Genomic DNA, 27215 nt, shown 5'->3' with positions numbered 1-27215 from the left:
AGAAACTGACAGTTTGCCTCCTATAGAATAATTTGGGAGTCTCTGAGCTCTTTGGCCGATTATCTACAACAACTAATTCATAAATCAATACTGATATTACGATCTAAGAATGGCTTTATTGTATTTTACATATTAAAACATAAGCTTCTGATTTTTTTTTTTCTTTACAAAAATAATATACTGATTTATCTGTTTTGAATTCATAGCTTGGATCCTAAGAGCATAAAATTATTTAAAAAATTCATTTTTTGTGTGGACTCCTTTAAGTCAAATGGGAAGTAAACAACAAAGACTAAGCAATTATTGCTTAGAAATGTTGCTAGTTCGATGTGAGCACAATGTGACAGGCTGTTTAAGTTGCTGCTAGCTAGAGGCGATTCATGAAATAATTTAGACAACTTTTAATTGTAAAGGAATATCTTAAACACAACATATATTTATTTGATCTGGAGCCAGGCCACTAGACAAAGAGCTGGAAAATTTAGATCCTATTGGTGATTCAGTTACTGTCTAGTTATCAAAGCAAGTCATTAAGACCCTGTGCTATGTTCTGTGGGAGTGCTTGCTTCCCAAATGTGTGAATAAGCCAAGTATTGAAAAACTGCTGTTTCTAATCATATTCTGTCATATTTCATTTCTTGAAACTTTTACTATATCTGATAGACAGATTTCACATCTGTCCTTTGAAATTACTGATACTATTAGGCTCATAGTTTTCATTTACAGCTTTTTTTTTGTTTTTGTTAAATATTACTGCTGTTTTTAAAACTTAGAATTATTTCATGCTAGGAATGTGTCATTCTTGCTGCAGTTAAGTGCATAACTTATTGTTTGCAGTGATATTAATGGATCTTCCCTTGTTAGTTTCTCATTTTAAGCCTTGACAGAAGGGAACCATTTTTCCTCATCCATATGTCTCTGATTTGTCTTATTTTTCCAAAGTTGTATTTTAGTTTTTTTTCATATTGGGACCTCCTTTTACTGTTTTTTTGTATTAATAAAATTTGCTCATGTACCAGTGCTTTCTTCAGGAGTTTAAATGACATTTACAGCTTCAAATAAGTTTCTAAAAAAATATTTAAAATGTTTCAAATATGAGACAGGAAAGGAGAGGATGGGAACAAAATTGTTTTGGGAAGGAACAAAAATGAAAAGAAAAGAAGGAAAAGAAAACAAAAGGGAGAGAGAGGAGGAAAGGAAGAGAAACACCTGAAAACTTCATCCTGTCTTTATATGCCAGGACCTGGCATCTTCACAGACTTCTGCAGCCCAGGAGATGTGTGTAGAGAGTGGTAATCTATTTAAGGACATGTGTTCAGTCAGTCACTATTCACAACAAAAGGAGATAAGGCAACATGTGCTTGTCTGGCCTCTATTCCCACACTTTCTCTTTTTGCAGGCTTCCCGCCTCTATTTGAGAGGATGATAGGTCAGGACATTGTTCCAGAACAAGTTCCCTCCCCGGATTCTACCAATTTTGAAATATTAAGGGAAGGAAGAGAGTGCCTACAGTAGTGGCTGATACATAGTAGGGATACGATAAGTGGATAATGTGTGAGAGGATAACTCAGAGGATCTGAGAAGAACATGAAGTGATCTTTCTGAATCCAAATTCATCTGGAGGCTTAGTGAGGCAGCAAGCCTAAATTGGCTCACCTTCTGACTAGACTATTAGAAAGACTCTGGAAATGTATGGGTGAAGGCACAGAGATTTCTCTCAATGTAACCTTACCATCATTTAATTTTAAAAATTGATTCATAATTAACGTGCTTGTACCGGTTTGGACACATTATGTTCCCCAAAAAGCCATGTTATTTAATGCAATCTTGTGGGGCCAGACCTATTAGTCTTGATTAGGGTGGAAACTTTTGATTGAGTGTCTCCATGGAGATGTGACTCACCCAACTGTGGGTGATACTTTTGATTAGATTATTTCCATGGAGATGTGGCCCTGCCCACTCAGGGTGATTCTCGATTAGTTCATTGGAATATTTAAGAGAGATGCTAACAGCTGACACAGACCCAGATGCTGGCTGACACTTGGAGATTCTTGGAGATGTGGACAGAAGGATGTTTAGCTAAGAGATGAAGCCCAGAGTTTGCCCTGGAGAAGCTAAGAGAGGAGCCCCAGACACTTAGAGAGAAACGTCTTGGGAGAAAGAAACAAGGACACAGAGAAGCTGAGAGAGAGGACTGAAGAAAGAAGCCTGAGACATTTTGGAGAAAGCCATTTTGAAACACAACCCAGGAGCAAAGGTCCGGCAGATGCCAGCCATGTGCCTTCGCAGCTGATAGAGATGTTCCGGACACCATTGGACGTTCTTCAGTAAAGGTATCATCTTTTTGGACACTTCTTTGGCCTTAGAACTGTAACTTTGTAACCTAATAAATCCCCTTTATAAAAGTCAATCCCTTTCTGGTATTTTGCATTATGGCAACATTAGCAAACTGAAACAATGCTATAAAAAGCACAGATTTTAAGTGTTCATTTCATGAGTTTGGCAATAGCATACATCCATGTAACCCCTACCCCAGAAAAGAGAAAGGTCATTTCCATCATTGCCAAAAATTCCCTCATGCTCCTCTTTAATCAGTCTCCCCAACCCCCATGCCCATTCTGTAGATTAGTTTTGCCTATATTTGGGTTTCATTTAAATGGACTCAGATTTCCATTTATATAAATGGATGTGTGACTTCTTTCACTTAACATAATGTTTTGAGAAACATATAATAACCTATGTTATATGTATCAGAGGTCCTTTTTTATTGCTGAGTAATACTGTATTATATGGATATATCTCAATTTATTCATCCATACTTCTGATGGACATTTGGATTGTTTTGAGGTTTTGGCTATTATGAATAAAGCTGCTGTGAACATTGAACAATATCCCCCCATCCCAAATCCCTGGGAACCACTAAACTATTCTTCATTTCTATAATTTTGTCATTTCAAGAATGTCATATAAATGGAATTACACAGTATGTGATATTTGGGGATTGACTTTTTTTCACCCAGATAATTCTCTGGGGATTCATCCAAGTTTTTGCATGTATCTGTGGTCCATTCCTTTTTCTTGCTGAGGACTACATTTGGTTAACCATTAACCAGTTGAGGGCATCTGGACTGATTCTAGTTTTTGGCTATTACATAGAAAGCTGCTATGGACATTTGTGTACAGGGCTTTGTGTGGATTTAAGTTTTCATTTCTCTTGGACGAATGCCCAAGAGTGCAATTGCTGGCTTGGATAGTAATTATGCCCTTAAAGGGAAGGAGTGTGTCCACCCCATTCCCTTTTTCTTTCTTCCTGCTGTCTGGAATGTGAATGCGTTGGTGAGCTCTGTTTGATGTGAATGAAAGAGACACTCTAGGGATATTGGAGCAAAAATAGAGGGAGCTGGGGTTCTTGACATTGTAGGGCTACCATGTCAGCCCCAAACTGCTTGTGCTCAGTTTTGGGTCTTTTTTTAGGAGCTGAACCTGCCTCTTAACATAATCCTACCAACTATGAGATAAGCACTATGAATATTTTGGGGCAGCATTTACCAGTCATTTTTCTGTTGAATATCTTCATATAATGTTGAGATTACACTATATTTTTATTTCTGTACACTTTTACTAAACAATATATTGTGACAGCCTATCTAAATAAAAAGATACATAGTGACTAGTATTCCATTATGCACTTGTATCATAATTTAATTAACATTTCATCATTGTTGGACATTTTTGCTATGATAGATAATACTGCACTGAACACCTTTCTGTATAAATATTTGAACACATTTATGACTGTATCTTTAGGATAGATCATTTGAATTAGCCTTTCTTATTTGAGGAAAAGTAAAAGATTCTTAACTCTGGCATATTGCCTCCAAAAAGTTGTACCAATTTAAATGCCCCTGTATCAAGATAATTAACAAATTTTTTAATGTTGCAATTTGGATATGTGAAAGTATTTTGTTGTCATTTCAATTTGCATTTGTTTTAATGACTAATGAGATTAAATCACTTTTCTCATGTTTATCAGACAAATGAAATTCCTCTTCTATGAATTGGCTATTTGTATTCATTTCTCATATTACTATTGAATAATGTTTTCATTAGTCAATTTCTATGAATTCTTTCCATATTAAGACTGTTAATTCCTTATAATATTATGGCATGTATTCTCCTAATTTGTTTTATGTCTTTTAATTTTACGATATTTTTGATATACAGCATATGTTTGCAGATTAACATAAAACTTTAAAGTCTAATAACATTTCCCTTAATAATAGGAAAGTCTAATAATATTTTCCTTAGTATAAGTTCTTCCATTAATTTTAGGGTTAGAAAGTGTTCTTTCCTTCAGAAATAAGAGATTCTTTTAAAATTTTCTTTTATTTAAAAATTGTTCTATTTTTTTACACTGATTTCTGGAAACAATTTGAAAGGTATTGCAGTTAATTTTGTATGAAGTCTTAATTTTTTTTCCAAATACATAGCTAGTTTTCTTAGTGACATTACTTGGATATTTCATTCCTTCTCCATTGTTTTATGATGCTTGCTTTATCACATACATTTTTACATGTTCTGAGGTTTATCTAGGTATCTATATTGATTGATTCCTGAAGTGGTGGCAAGGCATTTTTATTGGCTCTTCTAAATAATATTTGAAAAAATTTAAAATATCAAAATGCCAAAGAAAAATATAGCATAAAGCCATATTCCCACTACCCAAAGTTAATAATGATTGATATTCAAATTTGAATCTGTTCAATTACTTTAGTGATTTTGGCTTTATAATATTTCATCTTGACTGGTAGGGCAACTTCCATATCAACTCTTTTTTCCAACAGTTTCTTATCTTTTTTTACTTATTTATTCTTTAAATGAACTTTAAAACCATTTTAAAGTACTCTTAAAATGTAGTCTTTCCCTTATATCACATTAAGTTCTCCCAAAAATTCATAGAGAATTTTATTGGAATTTTTCTGGCCCATAAAATGATTTATGAAAAATTGATTCACCCCCCGCCCCAGAAAAAGCATATTCATTTCTTTTCTTAGATCTTCATATTTCTCAAAAGATTTTTGATTTTTTATCTACATCAATCCCACATATTTGGGTTGGAATATTTCTAGGTATTTAATGATTAAAGTATGGGTATCTTTTCCCCCATTACATCTTCATGATGGTTACTGCTGGTATTCTTTTGCATGTTTATCCTTACAGTATATTTGGGGAACATTGTGTTTGTTAGATACCTTACCAAAATTATACAAAGAAGTGGAAAAACTGAGATTTGTACTCATGTATTTTTTTTTTTTTTTAAATGGGTATATTTTATTTATCTGTACTTAAAAATTTATAAATCAACCAAACTACTAAAATATTACTATAATGCAGCAAAAACAAAACACCTATCTACAAAGAGTAAAGTAATTAACAAACGAGAAGTAGCAAACAAAGAAGGGATGAAGGAAATCAATGAAGCAGGGTCATGATAGCTTAACAAGTCAGTGAAGCCTCCCAATGCCTTAGAATGAGTACTCCATCACACATTTTTATACTTTTACTCCCTATTCTTGAGGCTAGATCCTAAAGATATCCAAACTAATATTATATCTACTTCTCTATAGTCACAAACATCTATCTCATCCTGTATGTTGTCCAAAACAGCCAAGGTCATCTGGCCCATTACTACTTAATTTTTTAAATCTTTGAAATCTCTGATTAGACTCATAACATACCTATACCCACCCCAATTACCCAATGAATAAAGTCAGACACACAGCTTTCAAAATAATTCTGCAAGGAAAGAAGCAATGCAGCCTCTGCCCAGATTGAGCTTGTAGTCTATACCCATCTTCACCCTTATCTTCATACATCTTCAGGCTGGGTATTCATGAAGTAATTTGGGAATAAATCCATGGTGTGTAGGGTACTAAAATATTTAGCAGCTTGCTCTATTACATTATGGTTTTCCCCAGCACTTCCCAAGGTGGCCTCCAAATCACTGGCAGGAGAATTTTGCTGGAATTGGACCTGGAGCTGCAGGGATTCCTCTCCACTGTTCTGGAACTGATTGTTCCAGACTGGGTTATTATTCCAGGCTTGGGTGTACCAGTGCTGGCTGCTCCAGGAATGGCTGCTCCAAATTGGACTGTTCCAGGTCTGATTGCTCCACATGGGGAAGTTACCGGAAGTGTTCGCCAAGCAACCTGGATCACACTGTTGCCATTCTTTGACCAGTTGGTGTTTTTCTGCCACTTCTTACATTTCATTCTCTGGTTCTGGAACCAGGTCTTAACCTGTTTGTAGCTGAGGTTCAGAATGTTGGAAAGTTCTTGCATCTGCTGGAGACTGAGGTATTTCTGTTTTTGAAATCTATCATTGAGTATACACAGCTGGGTCTGAGAGAACACGGTTCTGATCTTCTGTTTCTTCACCTGGCCCTCATCTTCCTTCCTCCCTGCGCTCTTCCCTCCAGACATGGGTAGTTTTACTTTGGGACTGGTGGAAGAGTCGGGGCTATCCTGAATAAGCAGATCCACAGAGGAAGGAAGAGGAGAGACTGTCTCTGGCTGGTGCACCTCAGCAGACGACATTTGCAAGGATGCATAGTTTTTTTCAGCCTCATAAATCTCCGGCATTGGTGAAGACTCACGAGAATTGTCTGTTTCAGGGCAAGGCAGGCTTTGGGGAGAAGTTAGATCCACGCTCATGTTGTTGAGCAGAAGGAGGGGGGAGAAAAAATCAAAGGCCTAGTCTGTGAGAATGGCCAAGGTGGGCTTAAAAGACAATTTGGGTGGAAGAACTTAGAGAAATATGAAGATCTACAGATACAAAAGTATTAAAAAGGCAGGATGAAGGGAATCCCCTCTGCAGTAGCAATACCCAAACAGCCCAATGCAGGAAAAGATCTGTACTCATGTATTTTTCTGTAAGTATGTACTCTTTCCCTTATATCACATTCTGACTTTTGGCAAAGAGCCTAAAAAAATACCTGTAAGCGATATACTAGAACGCACTATGCTAAGTGCTATAATGGATAACCAATATTGTTTGCATTCAAGACACTTTGATTTTTAGAAAAACAAAAATCAAATCTAAGAAACATGCAATTAATTGAAAAAACAATGAAAGAGTGGACCTTTGTGAATTGAATGAATGCAAGATGAGCTATTGAATTTCCTTTTCTGTTGTTGTTGCCCATACAGCCCCTTTTTTTGGCTGCTGCACTTTTTACTGCTCATGCTTTTTTATGTTCTGGCTTCTAGATGCCTATAGTTGTGTATTCACCAATGTTGTATAAACAGGCTACATCCTCCAGCTGGAAGCCTTGCTTTTTGAGAAATGCCTGTGATTTTATCGCAACAAGTTCTAATGAAATTTGGTACAATTACATAAACTTATTAAATATTATATGAATAACGTTGCCACCACCACTGATGTATGTTGTGATTCACTCCCGATTCAACTGACAATAAATAGCCCATTCCCCCAGATAGATACACTTTTGCAGATGGTTGCTCTGCTCCTCGGCTGGCTGTTCTTCCCTCAGAGCTGACTTGGCTCCACAGCCATAGAAACTACGGTATTTACCAGGATGCTGATGAAGAGTGAGCCTGAAGCAGGGCAGAAAGGGAATCATTTATCACAGGATAAAATTTCTTCCCTTCTGCAGGTGGAGGAAGAAAACCCAGGGTAACAAGTTTATATGACAGATTTTTTCTTTTTTAACAAATACACCAGAACTTATATAACCAAGAATTGTGCTTTTGAAGATAATCATCTCCACTGAATTTGTATGGATTTCTAGCTTTTCTTTAGAAATTTCTTTCAGAGCATGCCTTCATTATGTTATTTCAAATATCTTCAGTGGAGTCTCATTTATTTTCCTTTTAGAGTGGCTTTGATTTCATGAAACAGCCAAAAGCCATTTGAAATTATGCCTAGTCAGTAAAATTATTAAACCAAATAGATAATTGGAGTTTTGATGGTTATTGAGATATGACTCTAAAGTGATAAAATTGATTTTTATTTGGATTTTTTAAAATTTGGGTTTTGCATTGACCCTTAATGACCAGGGAATTCAATACAATGGAGGGCTCATTGATTTATTTTTTATAGCTTTATAACTCCTGAGATTGCTTTATTTAAGGTCAAAATTCATTTGAAGGTATACAATCTAGTATGCCTACTTCAGTGCGAATCATATTGTCTAACTGACTCTTTCATATTATCGTTGGTAAATTGTGGGATTAGCCAGAACCTCACCATGTGCTTCTACTGCCAAATTCAGATTGCCTTTTGTTTAATTTGTTACCTGTCCAAGGGTCCTGGTAAGACCCAATTATAACATGGCCCCACCCATTCATTCCCTGAAGGAGGAGAAATATTTGAGTATTAAAATGATTGATTGATTAATTGCTGGGCCACCTGGCCATTTTATTTTCTGGAAAATTTCAGCCAGTTTATTTTTACATTGTTCTTGTTTGACAAGATCCAAATTTAAATATGTTCTCTTAGGTGATAGTCTCTGGTTCTTACTCATGAGGAACTTAGAAAAACTTTTTAAGGTATATTTGCCAAAAGTTAAAGGTCTTGGCTTAACTTTTTTTTTTTTTTTTTAAAAAAAAAGGCAGTCTAAACACTTAGATTATAAAATCCAGTTATTCAGTGATAATAGTAGTACAAGCAAGGGAAGCCTTCAAAAGTAGAGGTGGACCAAAGAGGAATAAAGAATAAAGAGCTCTGGAAGAACCAGCCAGAATATGTGCACATGGCATGCACTGCTTTTGGTACCTTCCCAGTATCATCTCACTTGATTCTTGAAAGTACTGTGTTAAGTTGTGTTTTAGTCAGGATCTCCAGGGAATCAGAACAGATGTATACATGCATTTATGTAAATATTATGAGACTTACTATAGGAATTGGCTCATGTGACCATGGGGATTGGCAAGTCTGAATTCCATAGGACAGGCAGTAAGTTGGCAACTCCAGTGAAGGTTGTGATTAATTCTCCAGGAGAAGCTGTTTGGCTGAAGTAAAGATAGAAATTCCTCTTTCTGACCATTGAAATAATGTTCTCCCTTTAAGGCCTTCAACTGATTGGATGACACTCCTCTCATTGCTGGAGGTAATCTCTTTTGTTGATTGTAGATGCAGTCAGCCATAGATGCAATCAATTGGCTAATGATTTAGATCCATGAAATATCCTCACAGTAGCAGTCTGGCCATTGCTTGCTTGACCAAACAACCTGACATTATAACTTAGCCATGTTGACACATGAACTTACCCATCACAGGTTACTATTTTCCACCCCACTTTATGGATTAGGAAGCAAAGCATCCTGTTCAAGATCACACAGTAAGAGGTTGTTCTAGTTTGCTAATGCCGCCAGAATGCAAAACACCAGAGATGGATTGGCTTTTATAAAAGAAGGTTGATTTGGTTACACAGTTACAGACTTCAGGCCATAAAGTGTCCAAGGTAACACATCAGCAATCGGGTACCTTCACTGGAGGATGGCCAATGGTGTCTGGAAAACCTCTGTTAGCCGGGAAGGCACGTGGCTGGCGTCTGCTCCAAAGTTCTGGTTTCAAAATGACTTTCTCCTGATGTCTTTCTTCCTCTCTAGACTGCAGTTCCTCAAAAATGTCACTCTTAGTTGCACTTTGGATATTTGTCCTCTCTCAGCTTCTCCGGAGCAAGAGTCTGCTTTCAATGGCCGTCTTCAAACTGTCTCTCATCTATAGCTCCTGTGCTTTCTTCAAAGTGTCCCTCTTGGCTGTAGCTCCTCTTCAAAATGTCACTCGCAGCTGCACTGAGTTCCCTCTGTTATGTCAGCTCATTTATATGGCTCCACTGATCAACTTAGACCCACCCTGAATGGGCAGAGCAACACCTCCATGGAAATTATCCAATCAGTCATCACCCACAGCTGGGTGGGGCGCATTCCAAAGAAACACTCAAAGAATTACAATCTAATCAACACTGGTAACGTCTGCCCACACAAGATTACATCAAAGATAATGGCGTTTGGGGGTACATAATACATTCAGACTGGCACAGAGGTGGTTGAAGTTGACTTTAAATCTGTATCTTTTTAACTACAAAGCCCATTTTCTTTCTTCTATGCCTTACTAGATTTGTATATTTGTCCAGGGCTGTAAAAGGTATGTCAGCCATTATGGTAGAGGAGAGAAAGAAGACACTCATTTTCTTCACTTGAATTCTTACAGCTATTTCAGAACTTTGTTCAAAAGGTGGAAGCGATATGAAACATTAAAATGCAATAAAAGCTAGGTTTGGGCCCCCAGAAAAATCAATTAATGAAAAAAGACAGAATTGGCCTCTGCTACCTTCAGTAGCACTGTGGGTGAGTTTCCTAATTAAGGTATGAAAGCATTTGATCGTCATCATTTTGCATAATCCAAAATATGTGAGGGAAGGTTATCTTTACACAACATTACAATCCTTTGATGTTCCCGTTCACTGTGCCATTTTTACTTTCTGATACTACATTCATATATAGTCTCTCTCTGAAGGCTTTCTTCCAGATCAAAACAAAATGGAGTAGCATCAATTATTTTGGTATGTGCATTGCTCCTTCTCTGAGGTGGAAATGTTTGCTTTTCTACATAAGGATGCTGGGAGACTAGCTCTGCACATAGAATTTCAAATATAGCCTTTGTACTCAATTTCTCCTGGTTAATTTACATATTGTTGCTTTATTACCTCTGCATTCAAGTAGAGCAGGAAGTTTTGCTGTTGCCAGATGACAAGGGTTAGATATTTATGGTAGATGGAAAACCAGACCCAGGTAAGAAGAGTTTCCTACAAAGCTCTTGTTCCCTCTCTCTTAAACAGATTTTGAAAACATCGAGAAGGATCTTTTGTTTGGCATCAACTCTCACAGCAAAATTGTTTGTCCCCTTCCTTTCCTTTGCACTTTTTTTTTGTTTGACTTATTTTGTAGTCAAACTTCATTTTTAAATTGTTTGTTTAATTGTGGATCTCCCACTAGACCAGAAGCTCTCCGTGTCTTGTTCAAAACTGTACACTCAGCACACAGCCAAGCACTTGACACTCATGGACTATTTGTAGAATAAATGAGTGAGTGTTAATTGAGTGGTTGGCTTCAACAGTTTCTTTACAGGAACGTTTTCTGCCTAATATTCAACCAGATCATTTTGCTATGAACATATTGTATCTTATTCTTGCAATGTAATAGTCTGAATACTTAAATATTTTTTTTTTTTGCAAAGAATATACAAAAAGGCTAAGATAACTGAGGAAGTGGGCCAGGAAAGGAGCTCCCACCTATGCAAATAGGGCTATCAGCTTCCCTTTTTTTTCCCTGGTTGCCAGGAGATTGAATCTTCTCCAGCTTAAATTTCCCTCTGCAGCTGCTAGTCCATGGGGACTCTGCAAGCTTTCAAAGAGCTGTGCAGCCACGAAGCCTGCTGAGAGATTACCATAGGGAAACTGAGGGGTAGTGCTGACTTTGGCTGCCAGTGCCACTACAATTTATTTCGAATTTAGCATTTTAATCCAGGCACATCCTCAGAGATTGCAGTTTAAGAGGAAAAACCACTATAGAGGAAAACCTACTTCTTTTTTTTTCGTTTTGAATTAGAAGATGGGTCATACTAATGACATTGTAGATTCCTCGATGTTAACCTTTATCACCTTTTTAATTAGTGTTCCTTTCACATATTTCTCCCTTCAAATCTTTTTTTTTTAATTAGAGAAGTTGTACAAATCATGCAGAAAGTATAGAGTTCCCATATATCCCCCTTTTACTCCTATGATTAACATTTTGCCCTAATGTGGTACGTTTGTTTCAATTGTTGACAAAATATTATTATAATTGTACTACTAACTGTAGTCCATGGTTTGCATTAGGGCTCATTCTTTGTGTGGTACATTTCTATGGTTGTTTTGTTTTTTTTTTAATTTTTATTCTGGTAACATATATACAACACGAAATTCCAATTTTATTTATTTTCAGATATACAATTTAGTGTTATTAATTACATTAGCAATGTTGTGCCACCATTACCACTATCCATTACCAAAACTTTTCTATCACTTCAAACAAATTCTGTACCAATTAAGCATTAACTCATTAACTCTCTACCCCCACCCAATCCCTGGTAACCTGTATTCTACCTTCTCTTCCTTTTGTTTAGGGAGAAGAGATAGGGATGATGACAGCATAGAAGAAGTATTTGTTGCAATTTCATATTCTTACCCAGATAATATGAAGTATTTTTCTACTTATAGTAAAAAACTGATATGGGTGTGTTAGCCTAATTCAGATTAAATTTATTCCTCAATACCAACATTATAATATGGGCTCATTTAATTCAATTTAATATATAATTATTGACCATTTTTTCTATGGGTAATGAATTGTGGGTTTGTGATCCATATTAATACAATAAATATTTAAATGAAATTGAAAGTGAGATTGATTGTTAAAGTAATACATGCAAAAAAAAAATGAACAACAACCAAAATGTAGGCAGCATTTCAGGAAAAAAAAATCTATGTAGAAAACAGAGCATTTTACAGGAATATTCCTATTGTTTTTCTTCCTTTTATTTCTTTTCCCTTTATTCAGTACTTATAATTGCTTGCTTTCTTCCAAAGTCTTCAATCCAAGCCTATGAGCTGTCAATCCTACAAGCTTGAAATACTTGGAGAGTAACTAGTCCAGATTTCAAATTTGGACCATCCATTACCTTAAGTGAATGGTTGTTCTTGTGTTGCCAATTCCACTGATGAGCCTTTGCCTCTAAGAAAATTTGAAAAAGAAGTCCTCAGACTTTGGAAATTCTTTATAACCAATGTCTTTTATTCTACTTACAAAATCAAAAGAAGTTTGCCTGGTATATTATACCAGTAGTGTCCTAAAGATTTCTTAAGAGAGTAAAATGATTAGAAAGAAAAGTGATAGGAAATATTTGCCTTTCTTTACTAAAAAGAGATAAAAGGATAACAAACATTTACTATTCTGAGAAAGTAAAAGGATGCCACAAGCATTAAAACTTCAGTTTATTAACACCTACTTTAATTCATGATTTCCATTTAGTTGACATACTGGAGAGATAAAATGATCCAAAGATTTAAAGACTTGGAAAGCCTTCTGTATAGATGCATATTGCTATCATGGGGTTTTAGGGGCACATGTTTAGGTACCTCCAGTATGAAGTTATGCTTTAAATCCTTGTGCTTTAAGACTGTCTTACTCTGCTACTTTCATTGACAATTGCTGGGTTTGCTTGGGTATGATCAAACAGAAATATGATCCCTCAACCCTGTAAGTACATGGCTAGCACAGTGTAGTAGAGTGACTAGGAACAGAATGGACAAAGGACTAATGTGGTCATACAATGGTGCCTTCATGGCTAGATTGAGAACGAGTTTGGTTGAAGAATTACCCTTTGGAGGAGGACCAAACTTGGACTATTCCCTTTTGCCCTTCAAAAAGAATCATTTATGCCAGAGGGCACATGGATATGTAATCTTTTCTGTCCTTTAGAGGAATATTATCTAATATAGTTACTATTTCTCAAGGCATATTTTGTAACAATGAGATGAAAGAGCAAATCATGCTTAAATCATTAAGAAATTAGACAGGATGGAGGGAGCAGCTACTTACATATTGTGATTTGAAGGAGTGAATTCAAACCAAAATATGATTTTGTTATGGAACAGTTAGAACTCTTTAAGACTGAGGTACTGGAACAACCAGAGGCAATGGAACACGGAATTGATATGTTTTGATGGTGTGACTGATATGTCAATTATATGGTTGACTTAGTTTCCTAGGGCCGCTCCAACAAATTACCACAAACTGGGTGGCTTAAAAGAACAGAATTCTCTCACAGTGTGGGAGAACAGAAGTCTGAAATCAAGGTGTTGCCAGGGCCATGCTCCCTCTGAAGGCTCTAGGGAAAAATCCTTCCTTGGCTTTTCCAGCTTCTGGTAGTTGCTGACAATCCTTGGCATCCCTTGGCTTGTAGCTACATCGCTCTAATTTCTGGCTCTGTTATCACATGGACTTTTTTGTGTCTCTATGGGTCTTCTCCTTTTCTTGTAAGAATACCAGACACATTGGATTTAGAGCCAACCCTAATTCAATATAATCTCATCTTAACTAATTGTATCTGGAAACAGTCTATTTTCAAATAAAGTCATACTCTGAGGTTCTAGGTGGACAAGAATTTTGGGGAGACACTATTCAATCCAGTACAGTGGTGCTATTAGAGAAGGCAGGCCTGAGCCAAGTACCATGAAAGGCAGTAGGCAGCACATGAGCAAAGGAATATATCTAGACTTTCAAAAGGCCAGAAGGTGCTGCACAGGATTCTGGGGGAGAAAATTACCTTTACTAAATTTTTTGACTCAGATAATTCATGTTTTGTGAAGTGGGGTCCCTTTCCCTTAATCCCAAAACATCTGCAAAGCAACAGTGTTGTGTAAACAGCATTAGGCCATGAGGCGGGGGGCAGTGAGACTGGGCCTGTACCAGTTAAAGAAATCAAAACTTTACCGTTTAGGGGAGGCAAAGCTGCGGTTGCACGCATCAGCCAAGCGTAACCCTTTTAACAATAACTGCTCCAGGTCCAAGTGAAACTTTTTGTAACCCTTTAATAATCAATAGCTGCTCCAGTCCCAAGTGGAACTCTTTGTGAAATTGTTCTTGTGAAATTGTTTTGTATGATCAATAACTGCTCCAGTTCCAAGTGAAACTCTTTGTGTAATTGTTTTTTGTGATCAAGAGCTAAACTGCCAACTCTGCTTCTGTTAGAATAGCTTGCTTGCTTGCGTTTCTAGGATACGGTTTCTGTCTATATAAGGCACCAGCGCACACAGGTGGGGGCTGCTTGCTGAACTCCCTGCGCGGAGTGAGACACGGCAGCCGCCTGCTAGCTGGCTAATAAAAGGCTCTTTAAATTCTGTTTGGCTGTCTCGTACTTTAACTCGCGGGCACCGTAACATTTTGCAGATTAGACTTTGGAAATTCTTTAGAATCAATCCCAGTTTCCACACATATGTGTCATGCTCCTTTGGCTAAACAAGTAAGATTTTAGTTTGGTTTCTATTTTCCTTTTAAAAATTGTTGTGACTGCATATTTCTTCATAGACTAAAACTAAATTAATCTTTTAAAATGGCATCTTGGAAATATATCATGTAAAACTAAAATAAAACCAGATAGTTTTAACAAATGCATATTGGTTTTCAGAGAACTTGTTTTGGTATCCAGTTCAATTTCCTTTTTAATCATATATTTCGTTCTACTTGAAACTGCTGCTTATGGAGTTCCAAGCAGCCCTTACTCCATGATGCCCTTGTCTTCCAGATCTACTCCTAACCATCTTGTCTTATACAGGGGACTTCTGGAACATGTAAGCAAATGAGGAAGTACAAATTCTCTCTCTCTCTCTCTCTCTCTCTCTCTCTCTCTCTCTCTCTCTCTCTTTCTCTCAATAGATCCACACAACTCCATTATCAAATTTAATTCTCATAAAAACAGTGATGGGTTTAAGTAGTCATGCAGGAAATATTTCTTACCTTTTCTAACATACTGTTTTTAATGTAGAAGCAGATGGTATATTTCCCTTCCATTAATCCAGCTCTATCTCTGAAAACTCATTTTCTTATTCACTTGTTAAACATGGATTGAAGATGCACAATGCAACAAGCATTGCACTAGGCATAGGGGTTGTGCTGGTTTGTATATATTATGTCCCCCAGAAAAAGCCATATTCTTTAATGTAATCTTGGGGCAGACTTATTAGTGTTAAGTTGGAGCCTTTGGATTAGGTTGTTTCCATGGAAATGTGACCCACCCAACTGTGGGTAATAACTGTGATTAAAATTTTTCATGGAGATATGGTCTCACCCATTATGGGTGGGCCTTAATTAAATTACTGGAGTACTTTAAAAAGAGCCAAACAGGCCCAGATGCTTGCTGCAGCTAAGAGACACATTTTGAAGATGGCCATTGGAAGCTGACACTGACATTTTGGAGAATGCCATTCTGAAACACAACCTGGGAGCAAGCAGATGCCAGCCACATGCCTTCCCAGTAAACAGAGGTTTCCAGATGCCATCAGCCATCCTTCAGTGAAGGTACCCTATTGTTGATGCCTTAACTTGGACACTTAATAGCCTTAAGACCATAACTTTGTAAACAAATAAACCCCCTTTATAAAAGCCAATCCATTTCTGGTGTTTTGTAAAATGGCAGCATTTGCAAACCATAACGGGTACAGAGATGAAAGTTCCTCTCTGTGCTCATGAAATTCATAGTCAAGAGGCAGATATAGACTATAAACTGGACATCACAATTCAGTATGGTAAGTATAGGCCACAGGGTGCTTGATGAATGCAGAGAAGAGCCGTTTTAACTTAGCTGAGGGAGAAGGGAGATTAGAAAAGGAAGAGGTTATGATTAAATTGAGTTCTTAAAGAATGAGGGATATTTAGGGAAAGGATGAGGGAAGAACTTGGAAAGGATTTTTTCAGTAAGTAGTAGAGCATTAGCAAAGGCATAGAGGCCAGTGTCATGAGGAGAAGTCATCATGTGTGGCTGAAGCATTGGTGTAGCATGGAGAGTGGGAGAAGATAAGATAGAAAATGAATGATCATGATTGGCATTGCAAACCACATAAAATTCTTGGCTCTAACCCAAAGGCAATGGGGATATGTAGTTGGGCATCAAAGCATTTTAAACAGGGGAGTGAGGAGGAGCTTAGGTTGGTTGCGGGTGGGAGGTGGCTCTTCCTTTAAGAAGACCAGGCAGGAGATTTGTAATCAGCCAAAATATGAAGAGCTTTTGAGCCAAATTACTAGCAATGAGTTGCAGACAAAGGGATAGTTATCAGAGATATTCTATAGGACTTGATGGAGATTCTCTATAGGAAGTGGATTCTATAAGACTTGGTGGCTGATGATATTGGAGGTGGAGAATTTGAGAAATGGTAGAGGTAAGGATCATTTCTAGGTTTCTGTCTTAGGTAACCTATCATGCTATTTACTAAAATAAGAATAAAGGAGAGTCAAAGAAAGCTCTGTCATAACACTATCTGGATACAAGCTTAAGAAACAGATACTTTGAGCCTAAATTCCAGTGATACACTTTAAAATATCAAAAAAGTACAGCTGTAAAAAAAAAAAGAGTTAAAGTGTCAACAAAAGGTTATACAACATACAAAAAAATGGGAAAGAATGGCCCAGGCAAAGGAGAAGATTAAAGCATTAGAAACCATCAGTGAGGAGGGTCAGATCTGGGACATTCCAGACAAAGACTTAAAAAAAAAATGTCCTCAATCTTCTCAAAGTGCTAAAAGAAAATATGGATAAAGAACAAAGGGAAATCAGAAAAATTGTAGATGAACACAGAGAGAATATCAGTGGGGATATGGATATTATAAAAAGGAACCAAACAGAACTGAAGTTCACAGTAATAGAAATTAAAAATTTCCTAGAGGGCTCAACAGCAGATAAAAGTTGGCAGAAGAAAGGATCAGAGAACTTGAAGATAAGACAATTGAACTCATCCAATCTGTGGAGCAGAAAGAGGAAACAATGAAGAGCAGTGAACAGAGCCTGAGGAACCTGTGGGACACCATCAAGTGTACCAGTTTACACATTGTGGGAGCCTCAGAAGAAAAGGAAGACAGAAAGGGGCAAAGAGACTATTCAAAGAAATAATGGCTGAAAACTTCTGAAATTTAATGAAAGTCATGAGTATATAGGCTCAATACACTCCAAATTGGATAAGCCCAAACAGATTCACACCATAGCATGTTAAAATCAAACTGTCAAATGCCAGAGATAAAGAGAGAATTCTGAAAGCTACAAGAGAGAAGCAATGTGTCACATACCAGGGGGGCCCAGTAAGATTGAAAGCTGATTTCTCATCAGAAACCATGGAGGCAAGAAGGCAGTGGAAGAACATATTTGAAGTTCTGAAAGCAAAAAATTGCCAACCAAGAGTTCTGTAAACAACAAAACTGTCTTTCAAAAATGAGGGAGGAATTAAGACATTCCGAGATAAACAAAAGCTGAAGGACTCTGTACTGCTAGAAGATCTACAAGACATGCTAAAGGAAGTCCTGCAGGTTGAAAGGAAAGGACACTAGACAATTAACTGAAGCCGCATGAGGAAGTACTGGTAAAGATAATGGCATGGGTAAATATAAACCCAGTACTATTGTATTTTTATTTGTAACTCCACCTTTTGCTTTCTATAGAATCTAAAAGGCATAAAATATAATGGCAAATCAATGGCTTTGGACTCTAGATGTATAAATATGTAATTTGTGACAAGAACTACATAAAGGTGGAGGGATGCTAAAGGGAGTTCTGCAGGTTAAAAGGACAACCCTTCAGACAAGTGTCTAAAGCCACATGAAGAAATACTGGTAAAGACAATGGTGTGGGTAAAGATAAATACCAGTATGATTGTATTTTTATTTGTAACTTCATTTATTACCTCTTGTAGTATCTAAAAGGCAAATGCATAAAATGTAATGATAAATAAATGGTTTTGGACTCGTAATAATATATAAATACGTTGTTTGTGACAAGAATTGCTAAAGGTGTGGGGGAGGGGAGGTATGGTATAGGAACATGGTTTACGTGTGCTGTTGAAATTAAGTTAGTATCAAAGCAAATGAGATTGTTATAGATTTCGGATGTTAAATTTAAGCCCCTTGGTAACCACAAAGAAAATGTCGGAGAGTAGGCAAACTCAGACAGAAAGTAGAGTACAGGTTAGTAGGGGTAGAGGCTAGGGGCAATGAAGAGTTAATGCAAAATGAGTGTAGAGTTTCTATTTGTGGTGAAAGGAAAGTTCCAATAATAGATGATGGTGAGGGCACTGCAACACTGTGAATGTGATTAATCCCATGGAATGGTATGCTTGGGAGGGGTCATTTGGGGGACACAAGAAAAAATTGAATCCAGAAAATAAGCTTTATATCAATGTTAAATTTCTTGAACTTGGTAACTACACATAAGTGAATATCCTTGTTCATAAGAAAGTACATGGAATTATTACATTTTCAAGAAGTGTAATGTTTCTTACCTGCTCTCAATTGCTCAGAAAATAATAGATAAATGATAGGTAGAATGATATAGCAAAGGTGGTGAAATGCTAAAATTGGTCATCTAGGTATCTGGGAGCTGGTGGGGTGGGAGTATGTTGGCACATTCCATATGGGTTTGTATTTACTTTTGTAAATTTGAAATTATTTCTAAAAAAAAGTTAGAAAAAGAAAAATAATAAATTCATGGCAAAAAAAAAAAGAATAAAGGAGAAGATTTTAGCATAAAATTATGAGTATGTTGAATGTAAAGGTTTATGGAGCATAACTAGAGACATCTAGGAGGCAGTCTAGGAGGAGCTAAGAAGAGTCATGAAAGCTGGAGAGCGATTGGGTGAGCTCCGAAGAGAGGTGCTAATTACAGCCAGGGCTGTGTGTGATTGCGAATCCCAGAAAGAGTAGAGGAAAGGTGAGAGCAGTAACAATGCCCTTATGGACATCAGGTTACCTCTTATGTGATAATTCACCAGGAAAAGAGCCTTGATGGCTTGTATAAATATTTTTAACCCCCTTAGAATAACAAACTTCTCACTAATATTTAAATTACTTCTCTTATTGTTCCTTATGCCTAGATGCCCTCACTCTGTTCTGAGTCATTTTCTGCAGGGATGTGATCAGCTGGTCTTTACTATCCTGTTGATAAAAAGCACATATTACTGAATTAGCTTCATGGTTTCTCTTCTGCTCACCAACATCTATTGTTACTTATCTTTAATGAATAATGTTCATGACGTTGCCCTTTTTATTTCCATCTTCTGAAGAATAGTTTTTTCTATCCCTATTAAAATTGAGCATTGTAATTTCATAAAGACTCAGATCAATGCCCAGTGTAACTGAAGACTTTGTTCCTAGTATCTATATGTGACACTCATGTTAAAGTGTTATCATGCAACAAAAATTTGTGGAGTTCCTACGTTTTCCAGACACTTTTCAGGTTCTAGGTATTCAGTGGTGAACATCTTCAGTCTTCACAAAGAGGACTTGACAGAGGCATTGATGAGAAAGCTGGGACATTTAGTACTCAAGGGCAGAGGAGGAAAAACAATGGGCACCTAAGCAGTGGGCTGGAGGTGAAGGCGGATCATATCATAATCTTTCTCCATTGTGTCTTGTTAGTTGCAGTTTTCCTTGCTTTGCTGTTCACCTATTCCTCCAAAGCTTTGGGCAATAATTTTTATGCCAGTGCCTTTTGTCTCTTATTGTTGCTTTATTTTTCCCACAGCCCCGTGTTATGGATTAAATCATGTCCTCCATAAGGACGTATCCTAACACCTAGCCCGTGGATGTTAACCCATTTGTAAGTAAGACCTTTGAAGATGGTATTACTTAATGTGAGGTCCACCTGAACTACAGTGGGCCTTAATCAAATATGACATAGGAAATGTGGACAAGGAGTAGGAGAAAGAAGGAGACAGATGGCCAAATGATGGAGTCAGGGATTGAGTTGTGGATTGCTGGCAAGATACCTCCAGATGCTGCAGACTTCAGAGACAGCATGATCCTGTCAACACCTTGATTGTGGACTTCTAGCTTCCAAAGCTGTGAGACAATAAATTCCTGTTTTTTAAGCCAAGTAGTCAGTGATACTTTGTTACAGCACCCTGACAAACTAAGACACCCCTTCCTGTCCCCAGCGACCCATTTCCCTGGTTCTGTGGTGAGTGCAATGTTCTTTTAACTCATGCTGTGTGACACTGTGGCATTTGGCATCTCCAGGCAGCATCCCCTTAAGTGCCTACTGTGACCTGCTACTTGCATGTGTCCAACTCCACAAACTGAAGATAAGGATACAAAGGGGTATGGACTGCTCATTCATGACCACTTTCATAAGTTTGGCATGCATGTGTTTTCTTTCTTAGATGAAAATGATCTCAGTGTGCCCCACCCTGTTAATAAGGCAAAGGCTTTGTATAATTCCCTTAGTTGTAATGGTGTGTATGCACAGTACTGTATACATACTTGCCTTGTTTTTTCTTGGGACCAAAGGTGGTCATCTCTGGGCTGGGCAGCTGGGTGTAGGGGTCTGTGAACTTTGTGATCTTCAGGCATCATCAAGTGCAACACCACACGATGGTGCCTGCACAACTTCACTGCCCTACTCTCTGACCATTCTGAGTGTACTGGGTGTTGCTCCTCCTGGACTGGCTATCTCAACCCTCCCAGGGGCAGAGAAGATCTTCCTACAGTGTCCTTTTGTTCTAATATGACTACAAGTCAACCACCTTAATTGGTGGAGCATCTACTATATATAAAGCACTGTGCCAGGTGCCAGAGATCATATCCAAAAAAGTTTGGCATCTCTGTTTTAGAAGAGAATACTGATATCTGTATCAATGATGAAAGGGTACACATCTTTTGAGTCTTTGCCTTTTTATTGGGGGGAACTGTTTAATTTTACCCAGTGGAGAGAACCCATTTGTCCTAGTTTGCTAATGCTGCAGAATGCAAAACACCAGAGATGGATTGGCTTTTATAAAAAGGGGGTTTATTTGGCTACACAGTTACAGTCTTAAGGCCATAAAGTGTCCAAGGTAACACATCAGTAATCGGGTACCTTCACTGGAGGATGGCCGATGGTGTCCGGAAAACCTCTGTTAGCTGGGAAGGCACGTGGCTGGCGTCTGCTCCAAAGTTCTGGTTTCAAAATGGCTTTCTCCCAGGACGTTCCTCTCTAGCAAGCTTGCTCCTCTTCAAAACATCACTCACAGCTGCATTCTATTCAGTCTCTTTGAGTCAGCACGTTTATATGGCTCCACTGATCAAGGCCCACCCTGAATGGGTGGGGCCACGCCTCCATGGGAGTATCCTACCAGAGTCACCACCCACAGCTGGGTGGGGCATATCTCCATGCAAACAACCTAATTCAAATGTTCCAACTTAATCTCCACTATTCTGTCTGCCCCACAAGATTGCATCAAAGAATATGGCTTTTTCTGGGGGACATAATACATTCAAACCAGCACACCATTCATTCCCTCTTTTAGTCATTTATTGTCTTCCTCACCTCCTTCAGGGAACCCTGGCTACCCTATCTAAAATTGCAGTCTCCCTTCCATACACACTCCCTGTCCACTTTCCCTGTTAAACGTTTCTTTTTAGTAACTATCACCATCTAGCACAGTATATATTTTATTTATTTTTCTTGTTATCTGTCTTCAGTGCCACAAAGACAGGGATTTTTGTCAGTTTTATTCATTGTTGTATCCCTAGTGCTTTGGTAAATATTTTTTAAATGAATAAATAAATAATAAACACACTAATTCTTTCAACAAAAATCTATTTGCCATGCATTTGGATAAAATGGTGAATAAAATTTCCATGATTCTGCCCTCATGGAGTTTACGTTTGATGGGAGAGAGTGACATAATTAGTCACAGAAATATGTAATTACAAACTCTATTCTCTACTTCCTGTCCCTGATTTTCCTGTCTCACATGGTGAACTCCAAATTATCTAAATTTGTCTCTTAGTCTGCAAAATTATTGCAATTTATTATAACCAGATTTGTAAAGACATTAACATTGAACACCTCTTGTAGACATATTTAAAAACTAATATAATGCTATACTGCCCTCTTCCAGTCTGTCTAGTATCTGGAAAATTAATTTGACACAAAGTTAATGTCATATGTATATAAAGGCATTTCCTTACCTGTTCAGAATATTTGCCCAGCAGGATGCCACACAGAGTAAAGTGCTTAGAATGTATGCATATATATTCTGGATTGGCTGGTTTTAAGAGGAGTCTCTTGTTTCAACAAAGGAAGTTTACAAATTTAGTCCTGAATGTCAGATTTTTCCAGATAAATTGTGTGTAATCTAAACCCATTGCATCTTTTTAGCTTTTTAAGTAAAATACAACCCAAATTGAACTTTCAGTTTCAAAACACACGTTTTGTTGAAGTGCTTTTGATGTTTTACCTTATTATTTTAAAGGTGAATCTAGTTTCTCTGACTTGATACTGAGTTTTTAGGGACAGATACAATATTATATTTATGAGATTATTTTAAAAGTTTATTAATCAGCAACTGTTCAAGTTCCTCTTATACTAATTTGTCAAGGAGTATATGAATAACATTTGTTTGAAAGTTTTATCTATGAGTAACCTCAATATTGTAATGCCGTTCCTTCTTGCTCAATTAGTATAATAAGCAATCTTCTGAGTTGGTAAATAAAGTTATCATATATATTGACAGTAATAACTAAACTGTCACTGCCCACAGGTCCCCCTCTCCTCACCAAATTTTATGGTTGCAGAATTAACACAACACATGCAATATAGATCTAAATATATACCAGCTACCATCTTTTAAAGTCTCGTATCATTTTGTTAGCACAATGCCTGTGTACATGAGCAAAAACATGGAACTGAATCCTAATGCAGTTGACAAGATTTTTTATTTTCATGATTATTTCTCTGCCTTTTTTTATTTTGCCTGCAGGCAAAGGTTGGCATACATGTCAAGAGAATGTTCTCCAGCTGGGGCCTGCAGTACAGAGAATTGTATATACCAGAGGGCTCATGGGACTCTAGGCAGATTATTATGGTAATATTGGAGGCTGTTGTCCTCTCCCTCCCACAGCTGGGCCGCCTCCTCATTGTAAGTATTGAAGCAATATGTTTTGCAAATTATACATTGGGAACAACAGGGACCCAGTAAAGTGAGGAAAAAGAGAAACATTGCAAAATGTTGCCTTTAATATTATATTTTTCTTGTTCATCAAGCAAAATAAATTAAAGCTTTAATTTTTTTTAATTAAATGATCATATATTGAAAAAAGAGCTATAAGAGTAAAAACTTAATATTGATTTTATTGAGTGAGAGTTTTAAGAAAATATCGTTACAGAGAAATTAGACAGTAGCCTGATTCAAGAGAATCATGGTAAGATTACATAATAGCCTTTATTGTGGATTTCAAAAATCCTTTTGAGTCCAATGAAGCTGGGTGAGCAAAAACGGCACAAAAAATATCATTTTAATTAGTGCTAATGTGATTTCGTCATGGTCCAGCTGTTTCTCGCAGGATGAAAATGCGTGTTACTTTATTAGTAATGCATCTTAGAAAAAAATGTTGCTTCTGATTTCCAACATTTGTTATTAAAGTACATTTTAATACAACAGTAGAGCAACATGATTGATTTAGCAAAATAAGGCATTAGTGAAATTCAGGCAAAGAGCCTTAAAAGCCTTCTTAATTGAGGAAGATATCTTTTCCTTCTGTCTGGCCTTCCTCTCTGGAAACATTAATAACAAAACGAGAGCCCTATTCTATTGCGGATTTTGAAGACTCATAGTTTGTAAGAGAGAATTAAAATGTCAATAATTTACAAATTAGCACTTTCTCCTAATGGAGCACAAAGTTTCTCCCCCAAATTTAAAATTGTAGGCTAATTTTAACAAATGCTCAGCTGTTTCAGTTTTCAATATTAAATTTAAATTTATTCATCAGCAAACATTTCCATGTGTCTCTTGATAGATACTCTACAACTCATTCTTTTGGATTCAGCTTTCATTATTTCAGTCAGTCTTATTTCATATTCTTCAGTCAGTATGAAATTCTGTTTCCTTAGAAAGAGAGCTAGCTACTTTTGATTTGAAAACTTTGGAGTATGGATCAAATCTTTGCCTTAAATTTTTTTTTGGTTTAGAGAGATTGAGTCCTCTCATATGAGACAACAACATTAAGTACAGTTCATTCATTTGTGATACTTCTTCTATTCCTTTGCCGCACACCTACAAAGAGCTCACATGTGCAATTCTGTGCCACACTAATATATTTTCTTCTTTATTTATTCAATATCATGTCATTATATTTTAGCTTGTTATTGATGGGGTATTCGCATACAACTTAGTCCCCTTGGCAGATAGTCATTTAGGAGGAATTTAGTAAATAAAAGGCTGGTAGGAAGTGATGTTCAGCATAAATGCCAGCCTCTATGATCTTTACTGAATTATAGCTATCATTCAGAAATGGTGGTAAAGGGGGAGAAACAGCCGGTAATTCTCTATTGTTTTTCGGCAGTGTTTCTCATTATTCCAATCACTGTCTCAGTGTTTAGTCAAAAAGAGTAGAAGCACTCAACTTGATTGATGCTACCAGGGAACTTATTTGTTTCAAGCTTCCATTGCTCGCTGCAGGACAGCTCTGTTTTACTGTTCTTTTAACTCTTCTTGTCATATGGACTCAAGCAAGTTTACTCCTTTGAAAGTCTTAAATATCAATCAAAAAACATCTTTCAATTTAATAAAATAGGCACTTTTCTCAAAGATTCTTTCCTGTGCTGTCTTGATATAGGAGAGCCTAGGTAGGTAAAACAGTTTTATACTGAGCTCATTTAGGCTGTTAAGTAATCAATCCTTTTGAATGGGACCCAAGAAAGCAACATTATTTTCTGCATATAATATCACTCCATGGTGAGTAGTGGTAATATGAGGTGTTCTTGTGATTTTACCGGTGAGAGAATGTGTGTCCCGTGAAGCCATGAGAAAGGACTAGAGGCTGGCTTTCCTATTTTTTTTTTTTGTCATGCTGATTGTCATTTTGCACACCTACCATGTGCTCCACTAATGATTAGTGGGTGAAATAATATTCCACACTAGTTATACCCTCATTATTTTTATTTGGAATTTATAATAATATTGAAGCATACTTTTTGGGGGAGGGAGGGCAAAATTTTTCATGTATTGAAAATACAGGTGTTTGCTTGCTTGTACTCCTGGCCTGTATCTACAGTTAGCTGAATCGAAGAAAATGAAGATCAGCAGTGACTGCAGGGAATTTTTCCCTCTTTTTCCCACTCTTTAGTGATATGAATGGATAAGAATGGGTCTGGACCCAGGTTTGGATTTCTATCATATGAAAGACAATATTCCCATAATGCCAAGTCACAGAATGAGCTTAGATGGAGGGAGTTGTGGTGGTTCTCGGTCCTAATAAAAGTGCTGGTGACTCTGTGGGCTGCCCAGCAGATGCCTTATGGCTTTCAGGAATAGCGAGACACTTCTGGGGATGCTCATGGTATTCAGTGTCATTGACTCTCATCAGTGGATACCTACTATGTGCAAAGGTCTGGGCTAGGCATTGTGGGGTATTCAGAAGAAACCTCAGATACAGTGTCTGCCCACAGAAGATCTTACAATTTTGTTAGGAAGAGAAATACTCAGAAAAGAAAAAAGCATGGGGTAAAAACTGCCAAGTTCTGAATGAGAGGCACAGACCTCAATTGCTGAAGGACACCAGAGCGATAACCAGGGACTGGAGTCTTAGGCGGAATTGCTGCATAGGCATGCAGATTTCTGCGTGAGTGTGAATGATGTGAGAGTCAAGGGGCTGAAGTGAGGATGTGACTGAAATGTTTCAGCAGAGGTCAGCACCAAAGGCAGGATCTCTAACCACTCTATAATAGAGGGGGCAGCTTAGAGATGAATTGCAATGGGGACATTCTCCCAGGAAGTCATTTCTGTCAGACTATTGAAACAAGGAAAGATGGGCTGAAGGCTGATTTCCAGGCCTAGTAAATTATAAAACACATTTGTATTGCCCCCATTTAAATTTCAAATTATTTTAAATTTTTGGGACTCATTCCATCCATGGCCAAATTCTGAAAATATTGCTCATGCACATGGCTCCATGAAGCTAACTCGGTTAGTATAACTTGACACTTTCTACATCATTTGTCAAGTATAATTTGCTTTGACCAAGTAAAATCTTTTCTTAATGAACACTGGAGACTTCCACATATATAGATCCAAGGAAAAGTGAAGAATGCTAATGCAGTCCAGAAAAGCATGAAAGGAAATACCAACAAAAATCTGCCAAAAATTCTTTCAAGTTAAGGGTCTTTTCTAAAGACCTGCAGATAGAGTTAAGGCTTGCGAACTTCTTGTAGGTGAGTCCTCAACCTTTCTTTGATAATTTCATTGGTATCTTTATGAATATAAAATTTCCTTCTGTTGAAGCCTCCATCCCATTTTCCAAAGCAAATTCAAGGAAAAACAACAGTACGATAATCTAGATAGCTTCTCCTTAATCCTTTTCTATACACTGATAAACTCCCAACTATACTGTCCTCATTTCATCACGTATTAAT

General features: G+C 37.2%; 1 long non-coding RNA gene and 1 pseudogene across 3 annotated transcripts in view; one reads left to right on the top strand and one right to left on the bottom strand.

Moving 5' to 3' along the window:
• The window catches only part of LOC119507223, a 248847-nt gene that overhangs the window by 61453 nt on the left and 160179 nt on the right, over positions 1-27215 (top strand). For 2 of the 3 annotated variants that reach the window (XR_005211169.1, XR_005211170.1), the window contains exon 3: positions 23566-23724. The exons of the other annotated variant lie outside the window; for it this stretch is intronic. This is a non-coding gene — a long non-coding RNA (uncharacterized LOC119507223). The remainder of the gene's footprint in view (positions 1-23565; positions 23725-27215) is intronic. 3 annotated transcript variants of the gene reach the window in all.
• On the bottom strand, positions 5869-6713 carry LOC119507222 (annotated as a pseudogene).

Source organism: Choloepus didactylus, chromosome 12 (genome assembly GCF_015220235.1).
Source record: "Choloepus didactylus isolate mChoDid1 chromosome 12, mChoDid1.pri, whole genome shotgun sequence".
NCBI lineage: Eukaryota > Metazoa > Chordata > Mammalia > Pilosa > Megalonychidae > Choloepus > Choloepus didactylus.
The sequence above is the reverse complement of the archived record's forward strand: the minus strand, read 5'-3'. Positions and strand labels throughout refer to the sequence as shown.